General features: G+C 38.2%; 1 long non-coding RNA gene across 4 annotated transcripts in view; it reads right to left on the bottom strand.

Moving 5' to 3' along the window:
* The window catches only part of LOC144035283 (uncharacterized), a 100339-nt gene extending 91561 nt beyond the window's left edge, over nucleotides 1-8778 (bottom strand). For all 4 annotated transcript variants that reach the window (XR_013288405.1, XR_013288404.1, XR_013288403.1 and 1 more), the window contains exons 1-2: nucleotides 8578-8778; nucleotides 8027-8213 (exon numbers count right to left, since the gene is read on the bottom strand). This is a non-coding gene — a long non-coding RNA (uncharacterized LOC144035283). The remainder of the gene's footprint in view (nucleotides 1-8026; nucleotides 8214-8577) is intronic.
* Nucleotides 8779-9162: the final 384 nt, after the last annotated feature.

Consider the following 9162-nt stretch of genomic DNA (forward strand, 5'->3'; position numbering starts at 1 on the left):
AATCGGGTCAGTACCGACTGACTTAATAAAATAAAATACACAATTTGTAATTGTTTATGTTTGACACTAAATTTCAACTTTGAGTGGCAACGACCATCTTGTAGTTTTTTTTTTTTTTTTTTGAAGGAATTGATGACTATCCACCAAACTGAAGTTAACCTTAGCTAGAATTCGTAACTACAACTTTTTGCTTACAGTTCTAGAGAAAAATGTGGAGGCTTGAATCTCCCAAAAAACTCATGAAGCATTGTCGTCTCATTAGGAACAGGGTATTCCTGCCTCGGTCATGATACTTATGGAAGGGATTATTGACAAATTGCCAATCCAGATGAAGAAATGTGGACCAGCGGAAATTGGTGGGATTTAACTTAAGATTCCTTCTAGTATTTTCTTCTTCCATCTGATTTGCCTAATAAGTCCACATTTGAGACCCCCTGTGTGTGAAATGGCCTCTGAGGAGGTTGAAAGAGAAGCAAAAGTAAATCTGGGCGTGGCCATGTGACTGCTGACCTTGGAGCTCATTATTCACAAGTATCGGCGAGCGAGATCAACTGATGGAGTGCATGCCCTGCTACTCTCCTGCATTTAATTAGATTAAGATTCACAACACTTCCCCTTTACACATCTCTTAACCAGCTGTCTCCAAAGGACTGTGGATAAATTGCCAACGGCTGGAAAAAAAAAAAAAAAAAGTCACTGGGAGAATCCGGCTTGGGGAAAGCGAAAAAAAAAAAGAGAATAAAGTGCTCTGTTTGTCTGCTTGATGTATGGAAGTATCTGCCTCAGCTCTGCTCAGACAGAATGGAAATCTCTGCTGAATACGAGCCATTTTTAAAGATCAATACAGCTTTGGACAGTGAACAGTGAAAGTTCATTAAGTATGCAAAGACGCGTCACGATGAAGACATCTGAGAACAAATGGCTATATTGATTTCTAAAGGGGAAGAGGCAGCTCGGTTGAGGAAATTTGCATGGACATGTACACAGCATTCATTTTGTCTATCGTTAGCAGATGAACTTTAAAGCACCTCCAGATGAGTTTGATTATATACTGTAAAGTGCAGTTAGTCCTCTGATAGAATAGTTGGTGGAAAATATGGCCTATAATCCAAGCAAGTCTTTCTTTTGTCTGTCTTTTTAATTAAATTTGTTTGACAATAATAGTAACAAAATCACAATTAGATTATTTTTCAAAATCGTTCAGTGCTAGTTTTAACCATAGATAGGAACAATAAGTCGATATGAGGTAAAAAGTCAAGGGCATTCCCTGATTGTTGTTGGCATGAAAACCAAAACAGGAATTCTTGACATTGTGCAGCATACAGCGTACAAGGTAACTACGTATTTTTTAGGCTCTTTTTTTTAATGTTCTGTATTAATAGCAGTTTTACATTGACAGAAAAGTAAACCTCATTAAAACCGAATGAGAAATTTGAAAGTTATGATTATGATATATTTGAAGCTGACTGAAAAAGTAATTTCTCTTTAAAGTATTTGAACATCAAGTCATGTCAACTTTGTTTGTATAGCACCTTATCATCTAAAGAAAGAACTCAAGGTGCTTTCCAAAAAAAAAAAATCATGGGAGGAAAAAAATAAATAGTTCTCGTTGCAAAAGCGCAATCACATAGGTCAAGTAGGAGCCAAGGGAGACAATTAAAGGTCTTACAGTATATTTGAACAGTGGCCAAAATCAGCAACTCAGAAATTTATTCAAACATAAAAATTCCCAAAAGAGCTAATTGAACTCACGGCTAACAGATGAAACCACTGCACAACATGACACTTTGGCGCAGGAGGAAGTGGAAGGAACACACTCATAATAACCCACAGGTGCGTCCATTGACACAGGTGCAACACATGTGGAAGAATCCAGAAATGAACTATAATTTGAGATCAGTAAAAAATATATATATATATATATATTTTATAAATTTTTAAATAAATAAAAAACTTTTTAAAAATATCATACAAATTAATTCTTAGGGGAAATTACTGTGAAATTTACATAGTGTTGCAGTGCTGACCAAATGGTGTATTGAGTGTAGGTTATCTCCTATATATACAGTACTGTATATATTAAGAGAACACACTGTTGGGAATACATTTCTATTTGATGGAACAGATAGTAGAATTTAGATTTTATATGCCACTTTAATATACATAAATAAGCAACAATAGTCCCTGTGAGTACGTTATGTGCCACGACAAACAGTTGAAACTGAACGTCAAGCGACAGTTCCTCTCCCCTGGCTTCTTAATTGAACACCTCCTCTTGGGAATTTACCTGTCAGGGCTGCTTTAATGGAAGCGGACCAACCTATATATCAATGCCAGTGCTGATGTCCCCGCTGCAGCAGCATCAATATGGGACAACAGAGAGGAAAAATAGGGCCCAAGTGTACCGCAAGGTCCCTTAACTAACACTAGCCAAACTGTGACAGGGTTTTTACTTTTTGGCATGGGTGTTTCTAGCCCATTTTATTAGGGTGCCAAAGCACCCCTAAATTTAATCCTAGCACCCCTAAAATTTGAGAGATGATGATTATTACGGTATGTCCTTTTTACACAAGATAGAAAAGTTTGTTACACATACAGTAGTACTTCATTAAATTATATTCTAACAAAATGGCAGCAATAATATGACGCTTTCTAGCTAGGAAATGATGGGATGGGAGAAGCTAGCAGTTTATCCTGACAAGCTAACTGACTGAATGCCCATGATCAAAAAGTGTTATGCTTTTCTAAATGTGGAAATTAAATTGCGTTAAAATGTATAAATGGTTAAATCTATCTTGCCGGGAGCTCAGGACCCCTAAACCTCTGACCCTAGACCCCTGCTTTCTGGACCCGTATTTGCCACCTCTGCTTTTTGTGTCACGACACGAGCAACTTGATTAAAAAATGAAAATCAATCAATCAAACGTTTTGGTTCCTGTTTTAGCTAGCACACACGGCCACACAACAGAATGAAAGCTACAAATAGGCAAAAACAAATTGCCAGCACTTTCCCCAGGCCGCTGCTTAAACATTCTCCCCTAATGGTGTGGACTTCTTGTTTGAATGAGATAACAGAGATAAATAGGCACATCAGTTCTTCTATGAGAGCGTTTTCTGTCAGCTGGTGCCATTTGCGGACAATTACAGATTAGAGCTTCCGCTGCCAAGAAACAATGTAGAGGAAGCATGGAGGTGGAATATTCTCGGAACTATTGGATTTACCACTACGAAGAAGAAAAAGAAGAGCCTGAACACATTCAAATGGTGTTGGTTGTCATTTAACGCTCGGTTTGTTGTGACAAGCGATGGGAGGACTGACACGGGCTTTGGGGGACATGAAAACAAGGATTTACTGTGGGATTTGGGTGACATGAAGCTTAGCAAAAAGTTTAGTCAGGGCTGGTATGGGCATGCAACCCCGATTTACAAACTCAGGTTTTCTGCATACAATTACAGTGGAGAAAAGGCAAACATGGAGAAAAACAGTTAACTAATCAATAATCCATCAAATAATGAATCATCAATTAATCATAGGGGGGGGGGGGAAAGCCTCATCACAAATAAAGTTCTTTTTAGTGCATGACACCAGATTGCATGTCTGCACAAGAATCATTTCAAATGAAAGCCTCCACTCAAACTAACAGACATTTGAAAAATAAATGCCTCGCCTTAAATTATGCTTCATTCGGTACATGACACCACATTGCAGCCATGCAAATTAGTATATGCAAATAAAAGCCTTATGTAAGCATCTGGAAATAAAAAGCCTGATCTAAAATAAACATGTGAAACAGCTCAACCTCAAATAAATTCCCATTCAGCACATACAAATCCCATTGTATATATAAATGTCTATATAAATGAGAACTGGCGCAACTAAATACCTCTCCACAAATAAAGTTATTTTCGGTAAATTACACCATATTGCATTTATGCACAAGAATCGCATCAAATAAAAGCCTCCACTGGAATAAAGATTACAAAAATAAAGGCCGCACCTCAAATTAATTCGGTCCATGCGACCATGCAAAAGAAAGTATGCAAATAAAAAAGCTTTGTAAATAAAAAGCCTCACCTCAAATAAACATTACAAAATAAAGAGCTCAATTAAAAAAAATCCCATTCAGCACTTTGCATCAATACATGAGAATGGGAAAAAATAAACAACTCCCCTAAAAAATAAAAGCCTTATTTAAATAAAGAACCATTAGCCAAAAACATTTGTAATAAAATTTGATTTTTCGTTTGGTACATGAAACAACAATGTACCTACCCACACACATTTTTGCAAATAAAAGCCTCCGCTCAAATAAACCCCATTTTAAGACACATTTTGATTTGTTTTTTTTGGCCTGCAACTTTCTTGTCAAACGCAGACAAACGATTGTTTGCCACTTCTGCGGAGTGTTCTGATGGGTTCATAAAAGAGCATCTTACCACTTTATACCCAGGCTTTAAGTTTGAGTTAACATAATGCTGGATGACAACATTTTGGTTGTCAAAAACATATTGGGGCTGTCATTGATAATGTTCTGTTCCAGTAACATTCTAAACCGCACCTATATCCTTGGATGCCTCCCCCCCCACCCATCAAAGGTGTTTGCTCCCAAGCTCCATTTCCTCTCCTCAATTATGGCAACAATCTTCTCTCTGTTTTGTTTTCACAGCATCACTCCAACAGAAAAGATAATGGAACAAAATGGATCGTTGTTTAGCTTGCAGCCCAGCCATTAAGCAAAGTGCTGGCTACGCTTGTGTTTCTTCAGTTTCTTCTATGTCACATTCCTAAAAAGCATTTGGAGCCATCTTTAGTCTCTTCAATGTTGCTTTTAAGTAAGAATAAAATCAAATCTTGCTTCGTCAGTCCTTGTACATAAACTCACAGCATTAACTTTACTGTGTGAGGAGGTTAGGATATTTATTTCAGCCACAGTTGAAATCAATTCTATATTTAATGTGCTTACATTATTGTTCCCATCAAATCTGACTATGTTTTGACATTTTAATGCAAATAAAAATATGCTAAATGCCATATTTCTTTTCTATTCTATTCTTTCTCTCTCAAAAAAATTATATATATATATATATATATATATATATATATATATATATATATATATATATATATATATATATATATATATATATATATATATATATATATATATATATATATATATATATATATATATATATATATATTTTAGACTGTGCAACTCAATTAGCAAACTTTTAGAACTATTTCTCTTAGAGCCTCGGCTCTTTCTTGTCCTATTAAAAACTGTTTTAAATGCTGTGTGTGAAGTGCATATGTATCCAATTCCAAACTTCATTTTTTTCTTTTTTTTTGCCACACGCACCATTAGTCCCACCTCCGGTCAAATACTGCAACTGCGGACCCTTCAGCTACGGTTGCAAATGACTCAGCTGGGGATTTCCCCTCCCGGCTGCGTGACAGGGGCTATTTTTCACTCACTTTTTTTGGGGGGGAGCTGCATGAGAAATAAATTGTGCATACCGCCTTGACGGGCCAGTCGTGTAATAAATAACACCGCTTTTGGTTCAAGCCCAGCACCAGCAACACTGCCAAAGATGCAGCAACAAATTGATTGTACTAATAAAATATAGTCGACCGAGCACTGCTGCAAATAGCAAAAAATATCCACGAGTACAAAAGAGGTCAGATGTCATAAGATGGTAGCAAAGCACTCTTTTGCTAAGAAAGCATTTTTTTGTTATGATTCCCACTCCCAGTTGTTTGACTCGATTTTGACTGATTTTGCCACGCCCACAGAATATTGTGTTCTATTGCTATAAAAACATGGAACCTACCAAAAGAAAGATTAGAGTCTCTTCATTCATCAGGAAAAAAAAAAGTATATTTGTATTTGTTTTTCAGCAATTAGCAGTAGAATATAGCTAAGTTTCATCAATATTCACATTCGTGGTGAAATCACTGGCAAAACGAGCTTGTTGCAACATGGCCCTGGCTGATCTCTTATACTCTGCTGCCACCTACTGGCCGTTTTATGGAATAACTACCACTGCTTTAAGAAACCTCTTCAGGTGTCATTTGTATGACCTTGCATAAAGAAAACATTAAAAAAACGTGTAAATACGTTTTTGGGAGTGAAGGGCAAAGCATTAAAAATGTGTTTACATGTTTGAATGAGTCAAGTAGACTAGATTTCTGCACTTTTTTCTTTTAACTGGGAATGATGGGTTTCATTGAGTCTGTACTTTTTTTTTTTTTAATTATCATTATTACTTTTACACGAGTATTTTTCCACACATCTGTACTTCTACTTAAGTACTGTGTGTGTATGTTTGCCACCACTGACGATATATGATTGATTATATTAAATCTGATTTCCAATGTCACGACGGAACTTGCCTCTCATCTCATTGTCAGTAGGGGCGGGCTAGTAGATGGAAGAGTTGGAGCGCATTTGGAGAAGCCCGGGAAGACAATTAATCACTGAGGAGAGGCAACCACCGGAGGGCCAGGGGCAGCAAAGCCGCACGCCGTGAGTGGAATATTTGATGATGGCACGAGAGAGATTATGTGGATGGTGCATGAAGAGTAGGCGGGAGAAAACAAGTGGAGATGTGAATTGAAAGGTGAGGGGCAAAAAAAAAGTATGGTCTGAAAGTTTACTTCTCCATACATCAACATCTAAATGTCTCAAAAGTCTTAAAAGTGACATGCCATGTCAGATTATTGACAGTACTTTTTATGTTGCTCTATTTTCCATGATTCGATTGTTAGGTCAAGCTACTGTTGTGGCGAGAAAGAGAAACAGTCACGTCTCCTAACGCACACTAAAACCGCAGGCAGGGTACTGACATTTCTTTTGATCTTCAACAAGAAAAACTAAAATCGACAGGCAAAGAGCAGACGTCAAGTACAAGGAGACGGAACAGAAGCAGAGGACCCAAATAGACTCGGAGCTAATGACAAAAATCTCATGGAGACGAGACAGCTTCAAGATGCCGGGGCAGGCGAGGAGCTGACACCGAAGGACTTATGGGATGGATAATTGGCGGGACGAGCAAGATCGAGATTGGCAGATGAACCTGATTCGGGGCCCTGCTGATCAAAACCAAACCAACCAAAAAACAAAACAACAATTGCATAGAATTGTGCTGCCGCATAAACTCTCCACTTTGAAAACATAATTTCAACAACTTGAGCACAGGTCAACCCATGCAAGTCTCAAATATAGCAACATGAGTTCTAAACTAAAAAAAACAACGCATTATCTCTCCAGTGGGTGAGTTGTTGCCGCTAGACTCGCCGCTATCCTACGCACTTGGATCGAGAAGCAGGCCCGCCGCCTCCTCGTCGGCTTTGTGTACAAGTATCTGGCTGAACGAAAGTGCCATTCCTTTGTCTTCTCCTCTCCTGACAGATGCTTCTGACTGCCGCGCTGTGTGTGGGAGGATTACCTTATAGCTATTACCGCGCAGTTACGCCAAACACAGATATCCACCTTCTGGTGATAAATGCGAAATGTGATATGGGAGAAAAGGTGGTGGGGGATTTTTATGGCGGGCTGTAAATATGTTTATTGGTTGGCTATTATCATATTTCAGGAACAGTGGAAACGCTTCTGGAAGGCAGTGATAGCGTCACGCGACAACATGTATTAAGATAAAAGAGTGATTACAATGATGAGATGGATCGAAGTATGTATTTTTTTCCCCAAGATACCAGCTTGGCTGATTTTTTTTTGCTCACCGGCATCTATTTTTAAAAAAATCTTCTGCAAAGACCAATTGTTGTTACTGCAGCTAACTGAGGAGTTTTGGTCAGCACCATATAATTCCCATCACTCAACTCAACTCTATATTTATAGAGCATTTGAAGAAGAAAAAAAAAGGCCCCAGAATTGAACCCTGTGGAACACCATACGTTCTGCTATACTATACATATGAACATATTCATCCAACCACATTCTTTTTTTTTTTGCTCGTCATAGTTAGCATGAAGGGCTAACAAAAACAAAGAAATCACACGACTTACCATCACAACTGTCGCAAGTCGCCGCCTGGGCCTAATTCTCTGCGGCACAGATTAGCCTAGCCATGCAGCGTGATCACCTGCAGCCAATGATGGCCAAGCGGGGGCGTATCTTCACAAATAATGAGCCGGCTGTGTGTCTTCTTGACCTCCGCCGAACCCCTGGGGTTTGATTGAAGGTTAAGAACCACTGCACAAGAAGAAGCAGTAAAATGTCCACTGAATTAAAGCAAAAAAAAAAAAAAGTATTACATCCCTTACATTGTATTTCATTATTTAGTCATTGAGTGCATGGTTTTAAAAAGTTTAATGTGACTGAGTGTTCAGTTTGTTGTTTTTCGGGAGCTTGGGTGGGTTGGTAGTATTTCAATTAATTTCAATGGGGAAAGATATTGAGATACAAGTGAGTATATTTACCAGCACGTGTGATCACAGAACAAATTAAACTTGTATTTCAAGGCAACACAGTACAGTACCAATACTTGGTTACTGTACCACAAGTTTTCATTTTCAAGTGCCTCTTTCTACTACTTCTTCTTCTACTAAGTACTCACCCTTTGCTCTTGAGCAGAGCTGGCTTGACTCGAACAAAACATTAAACAAAACAAAACAAAAGTGTTTCCTCAATTACTACGGCCTCAGTCAATATTACGGGTGATTTAAAAAAAATGTATCAGAAAATGGTTACACATTTGATTTGTACTAAGGGCTGAACCGTTCAAATAGAATTCGAATTAAAATCGCTGTACAGTGTAGTGAATTCACCTGTAGAGCTCATCCGAACAGGTGGAGTGCTGTCACTGATGACTAACAGCTGGTGTTTCCGGAAGTGTGTCCTTGTAGCTCGTGTATTTCACGTATACACAATTAAAACGGGGGGATATAACAAATAAATGTGGCTGTTTGTGGCAGGCAATTTTAATACCTTTTAACCAGATTGTTGAATGCAACTTGCACACTGGAGCCAATAGATGAATTTATCATCATTTATTCGAAAGAAAAAAAAATGACGTTTGATTTTCAACGTATCGAGAACTGGACGAAATGTCACGAAGATGAGGGTGTCAAGACACTCATGCTGTTTGGCTCGTCTCTGCTGAATCACACTTGGTTTGGAATACCTTTTCCAGTGGATGTTC

This window comes from Vanacampus margaritifer, chromosome 15, assembly GCF_051991255.1.
Source record: "Vanacampus margaritifer isolate UIUO_Vmar chromosome 15, RoL_Vmar_1.0, whole genome shotgun sequence".
NCBI lineage: Eukaryota > Metazoa > Chordata > Actinopteri > Syngnathiformes > Syngnathidae > Vanacampus > Vanacampus margaritifer.